The sequence below is a fragment of the Myodes glareolus genome, chromosome X, assembly GCF_982192425.1.
Source record: "Myodes glareolus chromosome X, mMyoGla1.1, whole genome shotgun sequence".
Classification (NCBI taxonomy): domain Eukaryota; kingdom Metazoa; phylum Chordata; class Mammalia; order Rodentia; family Cricetidae; genus Myodes; species Myodes glareolus.
The window spans coordinates 118,903,960-118,924,350 of NC_142053.1; the positions used below are offsets into that span (position 1 = coordinate 118,903,960).

Consider the following 20,391-nt stretch of genomic DNA (forward strand, 5'->3'; position numbering starts at 1 on the left):
GAAACCTTTTATGATAGCTCCATGATTTGACTCTATTAATTGTGCTTACTTTTGGTATTGGATTACCTTTTATGTGTTTTATTATTTTTGATTGACTGCTAAATATTAGTAATAGAGACTTGCACTAATATTTATGTGTGTAAATAGGCACAGCTTCTTCTCTTAGGCAGTTAGTATAAATATGGGAAATTGAACAAAACTAGTTAGAAAATAAAGTAGTTGTGGTTTCATTTTTGCTGACTGAACATTCAGAGTTCTGTAGGTTTCAATTGTGTTTGGCAGGGAGCTGCTTTGATATAGTGCTTAAATTAAAGATCCACATGACTAAAGGGATTTTCTTTTCTGTCTAAGCTTATTTTATTTTTCTTCTCTCATACAATATATCCTAAATTCAGCCTCCCCTCTCTTCCCTCCTCCCAGCCCTTCCCACACATCTCCTATCTCCCCCAGATGTAACTGCTCCCTTATTTGTCTTCATATAAGAGCAGGCCTCCCAGGGATATCCACCCTCATAACAAGGCTGGATGAGGCAACCCAATAGGAGGAAAGGGCCCCATGAGCAGGCAAAAGAGTTAGAGAGCTTAGGGAACCCCTGGGAAGAGGAGGCAGAAAGAATGTAAGAGCCAGAGGGGACAGTTAACACCAGCAGACCAAGTCCCTCTAAATCAAGTGAGCAAAGTTCATATGAATTCACAGAGACTGAAGCAGCAAGCACAGGGATGATATGGGTCTTCATTAGGTCCTCTGTGTGTATCTTAAAGCTTCCAGGTATGCGACTCCTGAATATGTGAACTAGTGGGTCTCTGATTCTGGTGCCTTATCCTGGGGCTCTTTTATTTTTCTGTTTGCTTGTCTTGTCCAACTTTGATATGATGTTTTTTACTTTGTCTTATTATACTTTATTATGTTATGTTTTCTTGTTATCTCATAGACTCCTGTTCTTTTCTAATGAGAGGCAGAAAGGGAGTGAGTGGATCCAGCTGGTGTTGATTATTTTAGGAATTGAATAGAAAGAATCTTTGAATTCTTTGAATTTTGACCCTTTAAAACTTCTAGGTAGTAGAAACATTTCTCTAGAAAACATGTGACTAAAACTTCTGAATTATACTCTGCTACCCCCGCAAAGTCTGGTGGGATTATTGGAGATAGTGCCTCAGTTTCTTGTATATATGATCATTGGTTATTCAGAAATCAGTGAAGTCTCCTTGAAATTTAATGACTTGCTGGCTCAGTAATGAATTCAACTCTGCTTGTGATTTATTTGTTTGTCGAGTGATTTCTAGGTTTTACTCAACAGCTAGCATGGCACATTTGATTGAGAAGCTTTTAACAGGTTGAAAAACCAGTGAATAAAATTATCATACCATTGTCTTTGAGAATCCAACGCGCATAATGAATGCTCTATTTAATGTAGGCCCACAGTTATAAAATTTTAGTCCATTCACTTGTATGTTCCAAAAGAGATTGCAGGACAGATGAAAGAAAAACACGTTTATCCTTCTCTAGCAAGGCATAGACTTCACGTCAGGCGAGATATCTTAGGAGGGTGTGTCACATGGGAAGAAATATAAACTACTTGTGTAAGCTTCCGCACTTTACTGTGGACACCCAAACCTCGAAACAGGCGCGCGCTTTTCCTGACTCGAGCCCACGAGAACGGACGGCTGTCCTAAGGGTTTGAACACATGACACACACACAAAGAGACCGGCTCATCTGCCAAGGAGCAAGTGGCAAATGGCAGCTTTATTAAGCATAAGTCGGGTATATACACTGTGGGGCAAAAGGACACCAGCCCCCCATCAGGATCAAGGAAAGAGAAAAGTTAGGGGGCCGCACCCAAGGTCGGAGAGCAGATGAACAGAGAAAAGAGGAAGTCAGGTGGGCGCCCTCAGGCTCAGAGAAAAGCTGACCCGGGAACCTTGCCTGCGGCGAGAACCTTGCTTGCAGGTGGAACTACCATAACAGTTAAGGGTGAGTTCTTTCTAAGCTACACCTTTGGGCCGTAGGCAAAACTAACAAAACAGGAGAAGGCAGTTCTATGCCACACCCTCAAGCTGATGCAGTGGAACCAGGAAGCAGAACAGCCCTGCAAAGCGCCTCGGGAAAAATGGAGACCTGTGTACCTACATACTTGGGAACGGTCTTGCCGTGTGTTCTCCACACTGTCTTAGCCGGAAGGGGAAAAAAGTCACTGCTATTTGTTTAAGGAAGTAGTCGGAATACAGTACTTTAAAAATTAGTAAAGCTGATGTACTTGATAACAACTTATGTTTGCTTGTTAAAGAAGTAAAAGTTGCTTTTAGAAGTTGCAGAAGTGACATTATGCCTTAAGAAGTGTTTGTTTCCAGTAGCCAAGAGGAAGATCTGTCCAATCATTCCTCTCCAGCCGGTATGTTGACAGTGGTATGCAGACAATAAAAGCTAAGATGCAGATGAAAATTCAAGGATGATTCTTATCTCGAAAGCCAATTACTTTGTTTCAAAGCCTGTTATTTTTCTCTGTTCCACACACAGGATTTGGAAATAATTTCTCTCAGGGTTATTGTTTCAAGTAGCACATGAATGAAAACTATTAGAAATAAACACCGCAATAGAGAAATCAACTAAAGCTCCTTTAGAAAACATCTAGACAGCTTCTTCAGTTAGGGCACAGCATTTTTATTTGCATGATTAGAATAATGTGTTTGCTTTATCACCTTCATCCAGTCATCGAGATCAGGATTTAAAAACATAAAGAGGATAGATAGAAAGCTCAGTGGCTAAGAACACCTGCTGCTCTTGCAGAGGACTGAGGTTCAATCCTCAGCATTCATATGGTGTCTCACAATCATCCATAGCTACAGTTCCAGGGGATCCAACAACCTCTCTGGCCTCTGTGGGCCCTAGACACACATGGGGTGCATATATATATGCAGGTAAAACACCCATATACATAAAATGAAACTTTAAAAAATTGTAGCAAGAGGTTAGTAGGAAATCTTTCCCAGAGTCATTTACTATTAGAGGGGAAGGAAGCATAATCACTTGATGGCAACATCACCATCAGAATCTTAGTGATGGTGAAGTGAACATAATTACTTTTCTTCCATTGCCAAATTTAGTTGAGACCATTTAGTATCATAAGAATAGATCACTACTATACAAACTACTGTTCTTGTGCTATGGTATCATCTAAATATTGATATTGTTGTTATTTTATTTGCAATATGGCTGACCTGGAAAAATATCAAAATGAAAATATGGAAGTACAACTTTTTGAACACGTATTAAGTATCATTAAGTCAAAAATCATTTCTGAAGTTGTCGTAATTTAATATCTGTCTGTATTATTAAAGAAGATATGATCATTATCATTGTACTATATTAAACATTTAAAATCTAGTTGCTAAAATTTAATGATAAATTATAAATATGTATTATAATCATTAACATCTACCCCCATAGGCAATAGTATGATAGCATTATTCAGCTTTAAGTAGATTATGATTTTAAAAATTGGTCATTTGAAATTTTTAAAGCTATGTATTTGAAGCTGTACTGTTTTGGATATGAAGCAACTTCTGGGAATTCATATATTGAGGCTTGGTTCCCAATGTGGCAATATTTAGATGTGGACATTATGTGAAGTGAGGGTTCTGAGTGCATCAATTGTTATTCATTGATGGAATTTGGATCATGACAGAGATTTGGAAGGCAGGACCTGTTTGAAGGTAATGTGAGGGTCATAATTTTGTGGACTTTATCATATCAAACCCATTCTTTCTCTACTCTCCCCTCTTTTCTTTCCATGCTCTCACAAGGCAATCAGCTTTGTTCTATCACACTATCTCTGTCAAAAAGTTTGGTTTTACCTCAGGCCCAAAGAGATGAGTCCAAATGACCATGGACTGAAACTTCTGAAGTCATAATTCAAAATAAATCTATCATTCTTTAAGTCCATTGTGTCAAGTACTTAAATATAGTGAAAGAAAGTTGATTAACACAGGTTACACATGTAACATGAGGGGCCAGCTTGTTGGGGTTTTCTGTCCTGCCCAGTACCCCAGCTGTTTAGCCCCAAAGAAAATCACACAAAGATTTCTATAAGTTATAAAGCTGATTGGCCCATTAGCTCAGGCTACTTATTAGCTCTTGTAGCTTATATTAACTCATTATTCTGATCTATGTTAGCCATGTGGCTCAGTACCTTTTTCAGTGGGGCAGACAATTCTCCCGCACCATACACCTAACAAATACCTGTTGATAAAGATATGGTGAGGTACTTGGCAGAGCTCTTTAGTCAGTAAGATTCCTGAGTCCAGAACCCAGTTACTGAAAATAAAGATATGAATGAGAGTAAGGCTATTCTATGTATTTATTGCATGATACTGACTACCTCAACCATGTCATGCCAAGAATTTTTTTTTTACTGAAAATTCTCTTACAGACTCAGGTGGTTTCAAAATTTGAAAAGAAACAAGGGAGTATATGAGAGATTGTATTGTATCTGTTGTTACATAATAAATGATATTCAAATGAAGTAGCCTAAAACAACAATCATTCAATTGGTAATTCAAATCTCAGTGGGTAAACAATTTAATCTGAATCAGTTAAGGATCTATTCTTTTTTATTCTTCTCTCAAATATTACATCACAATCCCAGTTTTCCCCTCCCATCCCCTCAGTCTCTTCCCTGCACCCTTCTCTCCCAGATCCACCTCTCCTCTATCTCCCCTTAGAAAAGAGCAGGCCTCCCAGGCACATCAACCAAACATGACGTAATATGCTAGAGTAAGACCAGACACTTACTATCACATCAAAGCTGGATGAGGCAATCCGATAGGAGGAAAGTGTCCAACAAGTAGGCAAAAGAGTCAGACAGCCCTCACTCCCACAATAACGTCAAGCTACTCAGTCAAAACATATACACAGAGTACCTAGGTCAGACCCCTACAGGCTCCTGGAGCTTCACCTAATGTTTGGCTGTGGTCCTCTACATCTGCTCCCAGCAGTTGGTGGATGAAGTCTCTCTGATCTCTTTGATGAGGATTCTGCTAGGCCCTTGTCCCAGAGTTCTGTGCAGGCAGGACAAACTGGGTGGAAGGTTTTGTGGCTGAGTTGGTGCACCAATCCTTTCACTTAAGGCCTTGCCTGGTTACAGAAGATGGCCAGTTAAGGATCTATGTCCCCAGTTACTAGGAGTCTTTGCTAGGATTACTCTCATAGATCTCATGGAGTTTCCATTGCAGGTTTCCACCGTACTCCTAAAATGCTCCCCAATTCCAGTCATTTCTCCCAGTATTTTCTTCCTCCCCTCCACCCACTTCATCCCTTCTGTTCCTAACCCTACCTGCACCCAGTTCACCTGTGAAATCTATTATATTTTCCCCTTCTCAGGGAGATCCTTGCTTTCCTCCTTAAGTCCACCTTATTACTTAGCCTCTCTAGGTCTGTGGACCAAAGCATGATAAACTTTACAGCTAATATCCACTTATAATTGAGTACATGCCATGTATGTCTTTTTGGGTCTGGGTTACCTTATTCAGGATTTTTTTAAGTTCCAGCCATATACTCAGGAATGGAAAAGCTGGATCCTTAGGTAGATTGATTCCCAATTTTCTGAGAAACAGCCATATTGATTTCCAAAGTGGCTGTACAAGTTTGCACTCCCAGCAGCAATGGAGGAGTGTTCCCCTCACTCCACATCCTCTCCAACATAGGCTGTCATTTATGATTTTGATTTTAGCTATTCCTACAGATATAAAATGGAATCCCAGAGGCATTTTGGTTTGCATTTCCCTGATGACTAAAGATGCTGAACATGTCTTTAAGCGTTTTTCAGTCATTTTGGATTCCTCCTTTGAGAACTTTATGTTTAGATCTGTATCCCACTTTTAATTGAATTATTGAGTTTGTTGATGTCTAGTTTCTTTATATATATACATATATATGCATATATAATACATTATATATATATATATAATATTAGTCCTCTGTCAGATGTGGGGTTGGTGAAGACCTCTTCCCGTTCTGTAGGCTGCCATTTTGGCCTATTGATAGTGTCCTTTCCCTTACAGAAGCTTTTGAGTTTTATGAGGTCCCATTTATTAATTGTTGATCTTAGTATCAGTGCTATTAGTATTCTGTTTAGGAAGTTGTCTCCTGTGCCAATGCGTTCAAGACTATTCCCCAGTTTCTTTTCTATCGGGTTTATACATCTGGTCTTATGTTAAGGTCTTTGAGCCATTTGGACTTGAGTTTTATTCAGGGTGATAGATATGGAACTATCTGCATTCTTCTACATACCAATACCCAGTTAGATCAGCACCATTTCTTGAAGATGCTTTCTTTTTTTTTTTCACTGTGTGTTTCTGGCTTCTTTATCGTAACTCAGGTGTCCATAGGTGTGTAGATTTACATCCAGGGATTTTATTCATTTAATGGTTGATTGACTATTGGGATATCTCAGTTCGTTTGTGGGTATCTTCTCATGATCTGTAGTCTAGCTTGTGTTTGTTCACTAGTTAGGTAGTACAGTTCTAAGAGCAAGTAAGAAACTATACAAAAACTCATAGGACCTGTACAGGTTCAAGCCAGACTGCACCCCAGCACTGAGAGGTCAATGGACAAAGGCCCCTGTCCATAACCAAGAGTCTATGGGCAGCTGATACCAGGATGCAAAGGAAAAATTAGTTTTCTTCAATGAAGTCTCACTGTGTGTATTAGCCATCCTTAAGGATAGCCCACGCCCAGCAGTAGAAGACCAACATAAAAAAAAAAAATTCAATGGTAACTTCGTAGATATTTTGTCTCAAACAGCTTGGTTTGGACTTTTTTTTTTGTCTTGTTGATCTCTTGTTTGTTTGTATGTTATGGTTTCTGATTTGGAGTATTTATGATTTGTGTGTGTGTGTTGTTTATTATTTGTTTTTGTTTGCTTTTTAAAGAGAGAGAATGAAGGGGCAAGGAGCTGTGTGAGTGGAGAAGTAGAAAGGATTTCAGAGTTAGGGAAGGGGAACAGCATGCTTAGAATATACTGTATGTTATTCTATTTTCATGTTTTTCAATTCAAAATAAACAAAGCAGAGATTAAAAAATTCTTAATGATTAAACTCAAAGCTGGTCACATTGTTATTTACATCACATTCTATTACTGTGTAGCCCAGAGCAAAAGATAAAAAACTAGATTCTAACTCATGATTGTTGGAGTTATGAAGTCACATTATAGAAGGGTGAAATACAGGAAAGAGCGAAGAAGAGAGGCTATTTTTGTAATCAATGTAAGTTTGGATTCAGAATAGCCAGATAGTTCTCTTTAAGATATCAGCATTTAAATAGATTTCTTTGCAAGGTAGTTGAAATGCTTTAATGAAATCCATTCATTTTGAGTGGAAAATTACCCACAAATTATCATTTAGTTGCTGCCTTCAATTGTGAAATCATCTTATTCATGTTTTTGCAGCTCTTGCAGGTAATTAGTTTATTTGAACATCACAGGCACACTACTCATATGTTATTATACTTATTTTCCCTTTAAGAAAAGCAGACCTAGAGCAGTGGTTCTTCAAATTTGCTTCAGTTTGAGGACCTGTTAAAAAAATAATAGTGCCAGGGCTATACCTCAGATTTGTTAACCATAGTTAATTTTTTTCAGCTGCAAACAATAAAAATTGACCTTGACTGATATATGTAAATATGAACTGTATTGGTAAGTCAGCATGGTAGATTATCTCCAGGAGGATGGGGCAAGGCACAAAAATGAACATTTTTTTTCTGAGAGAGGCTTACTAAGTATCTGGTAAGGGTACTGCTATGGTCACTGTTGAACATTGTTCTCAGGAGCCTGCTTCTATTGAAGATCTTAAGCACAAGGCTGCACAAGTCACTAACTCCCTTTGTCAGAGTTGCTTTGGGACTGGGTGCTGTTGCCACTACAGTGTCAGCCAGTGTCACAAGATTAAGCTTTATTACTTTGCCTTCTTTTGGTCACTTGTCTAGAAACAACACAAGTGCTTAGTGGAACCCCAGTTTCAAGGGAGACTTGGATAATGCATAAACTTTCAATGACGTAATAGAGATCAGGCTCTGCTTTTTCTCCAAAGAAGTGTGGCAAAGAATTGCTCAACTATAGAGGGACAGATAATATCTTGGATAATATGAAAAAAAACTTGTAAAAAAATAGACTACTGATAGTCTACTCCTAAGGTAGAGTCTTTATTTTAAGATACCATACTTTATGGTGACGTTCCCTTTATCCCTTGAGCTCACAGTTTCACATACCACCAAAGGCAGTTTTGAGCAAAAACTATAGCTCTACTCAAAGAATGAATGGCTGTGGTAGCACCTAGCCTACCCAGAAGCAAAGAGGATGTGCTATAGAGCTTGTGGCCTCAGAAGCATGCTTTGACCTGCGAACCGATTTGGAACTGTACCTTAGCTAACACAACCTTGCAGCACATTTTTACACTATTATCAGAAACTCCAGAAAAGATTCAAATCTAGTTTCCTAGACTTGCAATTGATAGCAAATCCAATAATAAGTTTTTTTTGTTTCCTCTGTCTCACTTGTTTGTTATGTTCCCAATAGTCTTTTGATTGTGTCCCAAGTTTGCCTCCTACACTTGAAATTTTCTCTTAGAGTCGGTTTCTCAGGACTCCAAATTTTAACAAAGACTACAATTACATTTGAAGGATTTTGAACAGTGGACGCTACAATAAAAATGTGTTCCCATATCAAAATTTGAGAATTTACTGCATGAACAAATTGAAAAGACCACTCAATAACTCATTAATAGTTCAACCTTAAATCCACATTTTTTTCTTTTAGGTTTTTGGACTGGGTATTTATCACTAAGTCATACTCCTGCAAAAAAAGAAAGAATTTTATATTTAGATAGTTTTATATGAGGACAAGTTTATGAAATAAGCAATATAATTATGTCCCAAATTCAAGTAATAGGTATGTCATTAGTGACTTATTCTTTTGAAAAGTATAACAATGGTGTTTTATCTTTGTCTTCTTCTGTTAATGTTTCTGAATTTGCAAATTATTTGTCTCAAATTCACCTGCAAGATTGTTGTTTTGATTGACAATTTTATTCCCCTTTTAGAAAAGTTGAAAGACACAAATGCAAATGGGATATTCATCAAAGCACAAACCTTTCTTTTTAAAACAGAACACCTGCATTGTGATGTTGAGAAAGAGAAGCATATTTGTTATTGTTGCACCCCAGTGTTTAAAACTTGTCTTTATAAATGATATTGTACAACAATATTGAGAGAGAAGGCAACAAAGGCAAACTGAAATTCACAGTGGTGGTCTACAGTGATGGACAGAGTAACAGAAGAAGAAAACATCTCTGTTAAATACAATTGAAATTGAGCCACAGCTAAATTATTAGAAGTCAAATATGAGAAGAAATAACTAAGTAAGGATGTACCCCAGGGGTATCAACAGAATGTTTATAGAGTTGCTTGTTTTCCACATTGGTTGAATAGGGAAAGTGAATTAAAATCTTTGACAGAAATGAGTGACTCAGTTGTTTCACTTGATTTGTTCTATTAGACCATATATCAATTCAGATATTTTAGCCAACTATCTGGGGATATTCAGTTATTTGAACAATGCCCTTAATTATTTGTGCTAAATATTTCAATATGGCACTAAGGCAAACATTTCCTGTTTTTTTCTCTTAGTACCAGGGTTTATTAGTGATTTTAAATGGATAAAATCATACAATACCTGAAAACTTTGGAATCTGTCTTTTAAATGAGCATATAATAATAATTTTATAAAGATATTGTTTGGCTCCTTCTGCCACCTTGGCACCTATGGAGGCCAGGTAAGTTCCTGGGAACAGGACTTCTTAAAGGCTAATGTGTCTGGAAGGCTGTGAAGCAAGGCCACTTTTGCTGGCTGTAAGCAAGGTCTCCAGGAACAAAGAGAACACATAACTCTTCTTAAAATTGAAGGTTGTTATAAATAGGAGTGGACTGCTTTTCGTCCCGCCTGGCTAGCTTTACCCTAAATAATTACATAGAATCTGTATTAATTTAAACACTACCTGGCCCATTAGTTGTACCCTCTTTTTGGCTAGCTCTCACATCTTGCTTTAACCCATATCTAGTAATCTGTGTATCACCATGGGGTCATGGCTTACCAGGAAGATTCTAACCTACATCCATCTCAGACCAGAGCTTCATGCTGTCTGCCTGCCTCTGTTCAGTCTATTCCACCTATCTAAATTCTGCCCTATCAAAAAGCTAAGGCAGTTTCTTTATTAACTGATGAAAGTAACACATAGAAAGGTGACCCTCCCACACCATTTCCCCTTTTTCTGTTTAAACAAAAAGAGAAAGGTTTTACTTTAACATAATAAAATTACATGTAACAAAACAGTTATTAAACAAGAATCACAGTTACAATATTTACATCTATTTTATCTTTTATTATAACTAGGGAAAACTATAACTATCTATCTATTCTTCAACTCTATCAAAGACTCCATAAGGATATATTACCTAAGTAAACAAGAAATAAGCAACTTCCAAAACTCTAGAAATGACAGAGACATCTCGCTGCCTGGACAGTCACCCAAAATTCTTTTGTACCGTTGGGACATCTATCTTCAACCTACAGGCCCATAGTATCTAGCAGACATTTCCATGAAGCAGGAAATTTCAAAGGCAGTTCAGTTACTTTTTTTGTATGTCCTGCAGAATGTCTCGCAGACTCTTTCATGAATCAGGAACCCCGAAAGACCATCTCACCTTTAGGCAAGTTCAGCAGTCCTCTCTCTGAGGGTTCTCTGTGTCCAGTCTATGCATCAGTCCAGGCAAGAGCAGTTTCTTGTCCAAATGGCTATCAAACTCCATAAGGAGCCTCTTCAATGCCCATCTTCCTCTTGAAGTAGATTAGTGCTGCCAGGAGCAGACGTGTCTCATTGTCATGAAAAGCCCTAAGTTATTAAAACATTTAAAATGCCATATTCTGTAGTCTTTGAAAGATATGAAGAATGCCTATTTAACTGAAATATATCTCTCTATATATAGAAAATTTAACTAACATGACTACAAGCTTGACTATTATCGATGATTATCCATTAACAACCTATATTTCCTAATTATACATTACATTTTTAAATGAACTACATAATCACAAAACCTTAATCAAGATCAGAAATACATATACATACAACAAAATTGACCTTAAACTTGTATTAAGATTTATACCAATGTAAATTATTCATATCTATATCATATCCCCCTTTAAATGTAAAAGAACATTTATAAACAATATCTGGGAATATGGACATAGTTATTTCTCTCCAAATTTCTTCCTGCTGCATAGGGGTGCTGTTAATCAGGTCTTTCATTGTGTATACTGTGTGCCAGGTTCATCTCAGTCAGAAGTTGAGTGAAGTAATTTTTTGAGGGTGTTCACAGCAACCTTTCAGGAGGGCATGGTCTATCCTATCATGTTGGAATAGAAGCAATCCACAGGGTCTCATCCTCTGTGAAAACAAAAGAAGAACCTCTTTTCCAAAGTATCATGTTCTTAGATCCAAATTCTGAAGTCAAGATAGCTTTATAATATATGTTCTGGTTTATCTTAGCAGCCCACACAATGAGATGTGCCTCTGTACTTAGCTTCTTTACAGTCAAAAAATTTAAAGAAAATACAATATACAGAATCCAAACTCTCTGTGAATTTTCCATTTTTATGTGGCTTATTTTTCTTTCTTTCTTTTAATCTATAACTATCTGTACTCTGTCTCTTTAAAGACTTTACCCTTTTTTAAGCATTAACTTTATTCTCTATATTCTTTTTCTTCTCTCTCCCAAGCCTACATATGTCTATCTAACAGTATGACCCATTTAGAGATCTTTTATGTCTGAATCTGTCCTATTGCATTGTCTGTAATTTTTTACTGTCCAGGAACATTTTTTGCTTTGTGCTTTTAAATCGCTAAGCACTTAAGAATATAAACTGTGACATTCCTAGGTCAAAAACAGTTATTGCGGGCTTGCCCCGCCCAGTCCAGCATGGCAGAGCCGTTTGTGACTCTGAATCAGTTGCGCCTCTGAGCTGCAGAGTAGCGGGCTGCTCTGGATATTGGCTCCACCTCTCTCCAATTTCAAAATGGTAAACGTACCATTTCTGCTAGCTCTGGGGCTGCCAGGTAGGAGCCACACTCAGCAGTTTAACTCTGAGACTCAGTGTGCAGCACAGAACCTCTTTTCATCCAAGTTACAGCCAAATCTGACACACAGAGCACTGTGCAGCCTGGAAATATTTCTCTGTATGGCGGCAGAAATACGCCATGCTCTCCCACTTGCCTAAGCCTGATCTTGCTGTCTGTCCAGGTGCAGGCCACAAACACTGAGCCATTGGCATGGTCTCAGAGTACTTTCTTCCTAGTCTCGAGGGGGAACACAAACATCGAGTCTCATGAAAGCCATTGGAATGCTTTATAGTCAGAGTTCATGCTGGTGGCACAGCCCACGAAGCTGCCTTTTAAAACCTGCACAGCTTTTTTTCTGCTATGGCTGCTGAGTCAGGGAAATTTCTCTGCAGCACCCAGCCAGCAAACAGCAAAAAGGTGTGTTAAAGTTTTCCTTTTTAATCCCTCTTATGTTTTATGTGGAGTTAGTTACCACATTGGAGTGCCATAGTTTTCCATTGCAATGATAAAAGTTAAAATAGATATAAATATTGTAACTGTAATTCTTACTTGATAACTATTTTATTATATGTAATTTTACTATGTTAAAGTTAAAGCCTTCCTTTTTGTTTAAACAGAAAAAGGGGAAATGATGTAGGATGGTCTTCTGTCTATGTGTTACTTTCATTGGTTAATAAAGAGACTGCCTTGGCCTTTGATAGGACAGCAGCTTAGATAGGCAGAGTAGACAGAACAGAATGCTGGGAGAAAGAAGCAAAATTAGGCAGAAGGCATGAAGCTCTGGCCCAAGATGGATGTAGGTTAGAATCTTCCTGGTAAGCCACAACCACATGATGATACACAGATTACTAGATATAGGTTAAAGCAAGATGTGAGAGTTAGCCAAGAAGAGGCTAGATATAATGGGCCAGGCAGTGTTTAAATGAATACAGTTTCCATGTAATTATTTCGGGTATAAACTAGCTGGGGAGCTGGGCGGTGGGAAGTAGTCTGCTGCTCCTTTTACAGAAGGTGATTATGCCCCCAGATGAAACTGAATTCTAATCAGGAAAGAGATGTGCTTATGTGAATAAAGCAAAAAAAACCACAGTGACTCCTGGAGGGAAACTTGAAGAAAGCCAGAGTGATCTGGAGAAAAGTAACCCAGACCCATGGAAACGGTGGCATGGTTCATGGCAAATCCAAATCCTGAAGCAACCTCCCCGCTAAGGCCATTGGACACAGAATACGTATGATGTTGTGCCCCTCCTGGATTTACACTAATGAAAAGCAAATAAATAGAAGTGGATTCATGTTCTTGTAAAAAAACAAATGGAGATACTGTGTGTACAAACATTTCATAAAGTGCCACCTAATTATTAGCATGAAGTGCTTGATTACAAATTAGAATTTTTCTCCAATTTTATACATCAATAGAATCTTACAAGCCTGGACAAAATCCTGTTTCTTCTATGTATTAGTCTGTGACCTTTGGAAATTTATTTAATAGTCCTTAGCCTGTGGGAAAAATAATGCTACTCTCAGTTAGGTATGGTCACAAACAACTGTAATCCCTAGTCTTTAGGAGGCTAAAGATAGAGAATCAGAAGCTTGAGGTCAGTATATGCTGTATAACATGTTTCTATTAAAAAATTGAAAGTGCTATTCTGGGAACACAGGAGGTACCCAACTAGTAAAGGATGCAAAAATGGTTGTCATGATAGTGCTCTGTTGTAATTTAGAGGCATTTTATATTTTACTTATTTTTTCTTAATTTTTGAGATTATGATATAATTAAATCAATTTCCTCTTTTCTTTCCTCCCTCCACACTCTTCCATATACCTCCCTTGCTCTCTTTTAAATTCATGTCATTGTTTTTTCATTAATTGTTGTTATATGCATATATATTAAATGAAACCTATTCAGTCCATATAAGGTTACTTACATGTGTAGTTTTCAAGGCTGACCATTTAATACCATACAACCAATTGGTGTGCTCTTCCCTGGGGAAGACTACTACTTCCACTCTCCACGTTCCATAGTAGCCAGTGGTTCTTTGTATAGGAATAAGGTCTTACAGTTTTTCCTTCAACCCCTTAGACATGTCTATTGTTGTTCTCTTTGTTCGGTTCATATTTGGACAGTCATGTTGGTGAGACTTCATGAAATTACTAGGGGATACAAATCAAGTCATATGTATATGTTCAAATTTAAGTTGGGAAGGGGACCATGACCTGTTCTCTTAGTGGGAGATATGGCAAAATCACATGGTAAAGAAACTGGACACAAGATGGGTACAGGATCAGAACAAATAGTGACAATCAAACATTGTCATCAAAAACTAAATTGAGGTCTTGATAAGAGTCCAAATAGTGTTGATCATAAAATCAATGCCCTTTTTTCCTTTAATTTTTTTTAGAATTTTATACATGAGTACTACTATATTTATATCACTTCTACCTCTTCCCACTCCAACTTCTCTTATGTCATCTAATCCCTCTCAAATTCATGGCCACGTTTAAATTATTATTTATTATTATTATTTACACATAACCTATTGAGTCTAACGTCTCTCATATGTACCTGTAATTAGGACTGACTGCTTGGGACTGGAGAACCTATCAGCAAATCACTGCATTTAAACAAAGTCTGGCACATCGATTCTCCATTTCATTCCATAAGTTTTATTCTTGAAATGAGAATATGAAGTTTATATAATAGCTACAATCTCCCATATAAATAAATTCAGTGAGGAATTATAAAGTGCTGTAATCATAGCTTATAGAAGTTTTAATATGGAAACAGAATAAGAAGTGGTAGACAAACATAATAGGTGTCAAATGAGTTTTGAATGAAGAAAAGAGTGCGTATTCATGCTGTGAGGGTTTAAGAAAATAATTGCATGGAATCTTGTATGAAGGAATACTCAGGCAGTGAGGGGAAAAGTATCAATAAATGTGTATAATCTAATTTTTTCAGATGGAACTAGAAATTCCTTTCCATATATGAGAAATTTCCTACACATGAGACCTACCATTAAGTTGCCCACCACTGTTTATCAATATCAAAACTAAAAATACTGGATATTAACTTTCTCAACTTTTTTGTTGCTGAAGTATTGCTACATGCTTTCTAATCTGTTCTTTCTAGACTTTGAAATCAATAGCAAAAAATATATATATATAAGGAATTCACTGATGTGCAGACAACAGCATTCTGTTTTCCAGGAATGGCTGTGGTCATAGTCACTTTCAGTAACACAGCATCCAGCACTGTTGGTATTGGATGTGTAGTCTGCTGTTTCTGAGTCTTGTAAGAGCGATAACCATATTCACAAAGTTTGAAACATCATTTTGAGTATTATTCTTAACTCTAGACATGAGTTTCTGAAAGTTCTAATAGTCTTTAACTAAATTCCCTTTCTGACACAATTATCCAGAATATTTTCATTCTTAGAGTTAATACAGTCTTAGCACAAGGCTATACTAAGGGTTGGCGGGGAGTTGGAGCAATTGATCAGGCAATGTGAGATCATAATAGAGGACTGTAAGCTGAGTACCTCTAGCAAGGGATGGATACACTGAAAAACCCTATTAATAACCAATGGCACAAAGTAGTTTTTAATTCTTAGTTTCTCTTACAACCAGTAACTTATGAGTGTTTGGTGGTCTTATTTGTATACAAATTGTCTTGTATTTTCTTTAAAAGGTCGATCCCTGTCTTTCTAAATACGACCTGGCCTTGGGACTTTCTCTGGTAACTATGAAGAATCAGAAATGAAAGTTTATTACTTCTGAGCTTAATTCATAAGCGATCATATTTCTTCCAGATGAACTTCAGCATATGCCATGAAAATAAACCGGAACTATTCTGCTGAGGAATGAGTGGCCACACAGAATAGAGACAAGTCATGCTAGCTCAGGCCATTCTAGACCAGCTTTGCTCTGACTGCTTGGTAGAAGATCACAGACACATAAGTATAAGATCAGAAACATTACTCAGCTGAGATCAGCCCAAATTGTTAATTATTAACTAAATAAATGGTTACTGATCCAAGCCATTTGGTTTTGGAGTGCTTTGTTGAAAACAAAAGCTAACCAATTTGCCAATGCACTGCCATATTGTAATTACAAACCATGTTCTTTAGTGAAAATAAAGAGCTCTCCTGGACTCCCAAATTCAAATTTATAAAGCAAAATGTCATTTGCCTCTTAGAGTACTTTGTTATTAATATTTCACTTGTGGTTGCATGCTTTTAAGTATTCCTAGAACAATTTATCACTGTTTATATTATAATGCTTTTTCTATCTTCCAACTATCCAAATTTGACTTCCTAGAATGGAAATTCATATTAAAGAAATAGGAATTAAGAAGACACAAAATGTTTTGATGCATGATACAGTGTTATGCAATTAATAGGATTTTTAGATTTTCATTTTAGTATTTCAGTAGCCACTAAAAGAAAAATAGGAAAAAAATGAAATTGTGATATTAGGAAGACTAAGACTGGGGTAATAGAAGATTCTTCAGGATTTTTCACTAGTTCTGCTTGGTAAATAAAATTATCAAATGCCTAGGAAAGTATAAACAACAAAATGGTCACTTATAATCTTGTTTCCAGGATATAGTTAACATTTTAGTATATTTATTAATTTGTATAATTTTCTTGATTATTCAATCTTACATTTGTGTGTGTGTACGTGTGTGTGGGGTGTGTGTGTGTGTGTGTGTGCCTGTGTGCGTGTCCATGTCCACTTGTACATGTGGTGGCCAAAGGCTGATATTAGGTGTCTTCCTCTAGCACTACCTAGCTTATTATTTTTAATCAAGGTATCTCACTGAACATAGACGTGATAGTTTTAGGTAGACTGGTTGGCTATTGAAGCATTCAGATCCCACCCCCTGTTGCAAGTTCAGAGGTAACAGGTACACACCATCATGCTAGCTTTTTACATGGTTACTAGGGCTTAAAGTCAGGTCCTCACACTTGTACAGTGAGGACTTTAGCAATTGAGCCATCTCCTTAAGTCTTTTTACAATGAGTCCTATGCTATATTTTATTCTCCATTGATTTTAATAGTCATTTTAATTATTATATAAAATTCTATTATAAATATGTACATATTCTTAATTTAGGTTTTATTTCAATAGAATCATGAATAGTTTAAGTTTCCATTTACTTTAATTAATCTATTGATCTTTACCATATTGACCATTTGGAGATATAGATATGGATGTGTTTATATTACTAGGCATCTTCTTTATTAAGATTTGTTTTAGAAATGTAAATCTATCCAGAACTCCTGTCTTCAATAAACAAACAAACAAAAGTTCACACTATTTTGAAAGATGCAAAATTAATTTTGAATAATACTTTTATTAATTCTTTGAGTACCTCATTAAATGTATTTTGAATTTATTCCCCTGCCTTCTCCCTGTACCTCTCATAACCACACTCGTCATCCTCTTCTTTCTTCCCCGTTGAGTTCAATTTGTATCACTCAACTAGTTTTGGGAATGGTACCTGCTCTAGCATGTGATCAACCTACCAGAAGACACATCATTAAAGAAGACTGACTGTACCTCCTAGCAGCTATCAAATGCCTATAGCTAGGATTGGGACTTTATGCCTACTTTCTCTCCACTATGCTAGGATTTTGCCTGGCCTGAGCTTGCATAGGTCTTGTGCATACTGTCACAATCACTGTGAGTTCATAAATGCAACTCTCCTGTTGTATCTGAGAAATACAATTTTCGTGAAGATATCCATTATCTCTGGCTCTTACAATTTTTCTACCCTGTCTCTTAAATAAAGACCACAGAGTCTTTGGTGGAGGAGTGTGATACACATGTCCTATTTATGGCTGGAAACTCCCAACTCTCTTACTCTCCAAATGCTGAATAGTTGAGTGTCTCTGTGTTAATTACCATCCATTGCAAGGAAAAACTTCTCTGGTAAGGGTTGTGACACTCTGATCTGAGTATAGTAATAAGTCATTGGGAGTTGTAGAAATGCTATGTCCTCTTATCAGAATAACAGTACTGTGTACTACGGTAGGGTATACGAACAATTTAATCACAGATTCTTTGGCCCCTATAACAGTGCCAGGTAGAGGTTGTACCTCATGGAATAAGCACTAGAACCCAATCAGAAAGTGGCTGGTTACCCTGATAACATTCATAGTAGTATTTGCACCAATAGGCATACTTTGTTAGGACAGTCATTGTTGTGGTTTGTGGCATACACATCTGGGTGAGATGGATGATTACTTTTCCCTTCCAGGATTGTACATAGCCTCCTCCAGTTCCAGGAAAGCTAGCTAGTAGGCATGACCCTTCTAGGTGAATATCATTCCTCCATGTTCGGTTACTTGAGTATCTGGGTCAGTAAATAAGTCCTATCATCAATTTATGAAGATTATCCAAAAGTATTGGTAATAATATGTAATGTTTTAATGTGGGGACAATTTATGGGACTCCATCGTCCAACAGCTCAAAATGAGGTAACCTTTTCCTGGTACTGGGGTTTCTATTTAGCATGAGTTATCTAGTTGGGAAAACAACCTCCATTATAGAGTAATTTCATTAAACTTGTTTTTTTTTTGTGTGTGTGTGTGTGTGTATGCATGATATAATTTTAGGAAGCTTCTACAGTAATAAGTTTCCTTATGACTTTTTCCAAAGGCCTTTTTGCTTCTTTCTCACTTTGCACAAACTCAATTCTAAATGAATCAAGGACCCTGAATTTGACAGAGGAAAAGGGAGGAGATTCATTTCAACTGATGAGCATAGGTACTTTCTGAACAGGACACTCATACCTCAGACATTAATACCAACATCTGACAAATGGGACCCCATGAAACTAAAAAGCTTCTGTATAGCAAAGGACACCATTATTTGAGTAAATAAGCAGTCAGTGGAAAAAAATATTTATCAATTACACATTAGACAGAGAGTTAGTATGTAGAATAATCAACAAAACAAAACAAAAACCTAAACATCAAGAAAACACACAACCCAATTAAATGAGACTCGGACTGGGGAGTGCTGGTGCACACTTTTAATCCCCACACTCAAGAGGCAGAGGCAGGCAGATCTCTGTGAGCTCAAGGCCAGCCTTGAACTTATTCGTCCACAAAACAAATTCAAGAATAGCCAGTGTTGTTTCAAAGAGAAACTCTGTCTCAAAAGGAAACAACAAAAGTGAGACATGATTCTCGAATCAAATCACTGGTTATTAGGAATCCACACCACTGATTGTAATAAGCCAATCAGACCAAATTAATAAATCTAGATTTATTCTGAACAAACCATTCCTGGGTGGCCCAAGGAAGTTGAGAAGACCACAAGGGGAACCTATGAGGTGGGGATTTTTTTAATGCCCTCTGGGGGTGGAGCTGCTAATGGCAGGCAGAGTAAAGCCCTCCAAGGGTGAAGCCACCAATGTGGGGTTTGGGGTGGAGCTTCTACCCGAACATTCCAGACTCTTTGGGTATATGGATGCCAGGGACTGGAGTGAAACTTCCACCTGAATATCCCAGACTCCTTGGGTATATGGACGCCATTTCTTATCTGGCTACTTCCTGCAGGGATGGAATGATGTGGAAACGGGGAAGTCAGGAGTTGGGCTCACATTCAGCAGGAGGTATGGGTGGAAAAGCATTTAGTTAACTGTCATCCTGTAGACTTCAGGCATCTGTTTCTTGTAGGAGCTGAGAAGGTAGGTTACTAGGAGAAAAATAGATTGCTATACAACCTGTCCTAGTTGTACTGGCAAAGAGGAATGTGCCAGGAAGAAGAGCAGATAGGCCCTTCATTGCAACATCTTGGAAAACCAGAGGGTAGAGGGTCCCAGCTGCTGGACAAACCAAGTATACTGAAGAGGTGTTTGCTTGAGCCTAGAGAGGTGGTACCAACGGTGAAGTCCCAGGAGCTGGTGTAAGTGCTGGCATTATCTGGAGAACCATCTATAGGCTGGCCTTGGCACGAGTCTGGTAGGAGGGGTGGACCTGTGTTTTACAGAACCTGCAGGTGTGTGTAAAGCAACTGTAACATATTTATATCTCGGTGTCATAGCAAAAGGCTGTGGCTTTAGGTTTAAAGGCATGAACATTTTCGAAGACAATCAGAGGAAATTTTAAACGTTTGAACCTCAGAATTTACATCTGAAACCTGTTAATTCTGGACTATGAAACCCGTGAAAGAAGTACACCTGTCTGTACTTCTAGCAGACTACTGTAGAAGCT

At 37.5% G+C, this 20,391-nt stretch overlaps 1 pseudogene; it reads left to right on the forward strand.

Annotated features, from left to right (window-relative positions):
• Positions 1-13,468, forward strand: part of LOC125404615 (large ribosomal subunit protein eL33 pseudogene) — a 158,640-nt pseudogene extending 145,172 nt beyond the window's left edge.
• Positions 13,469-20,391: the final 6,923 nt, after the last annotated feature.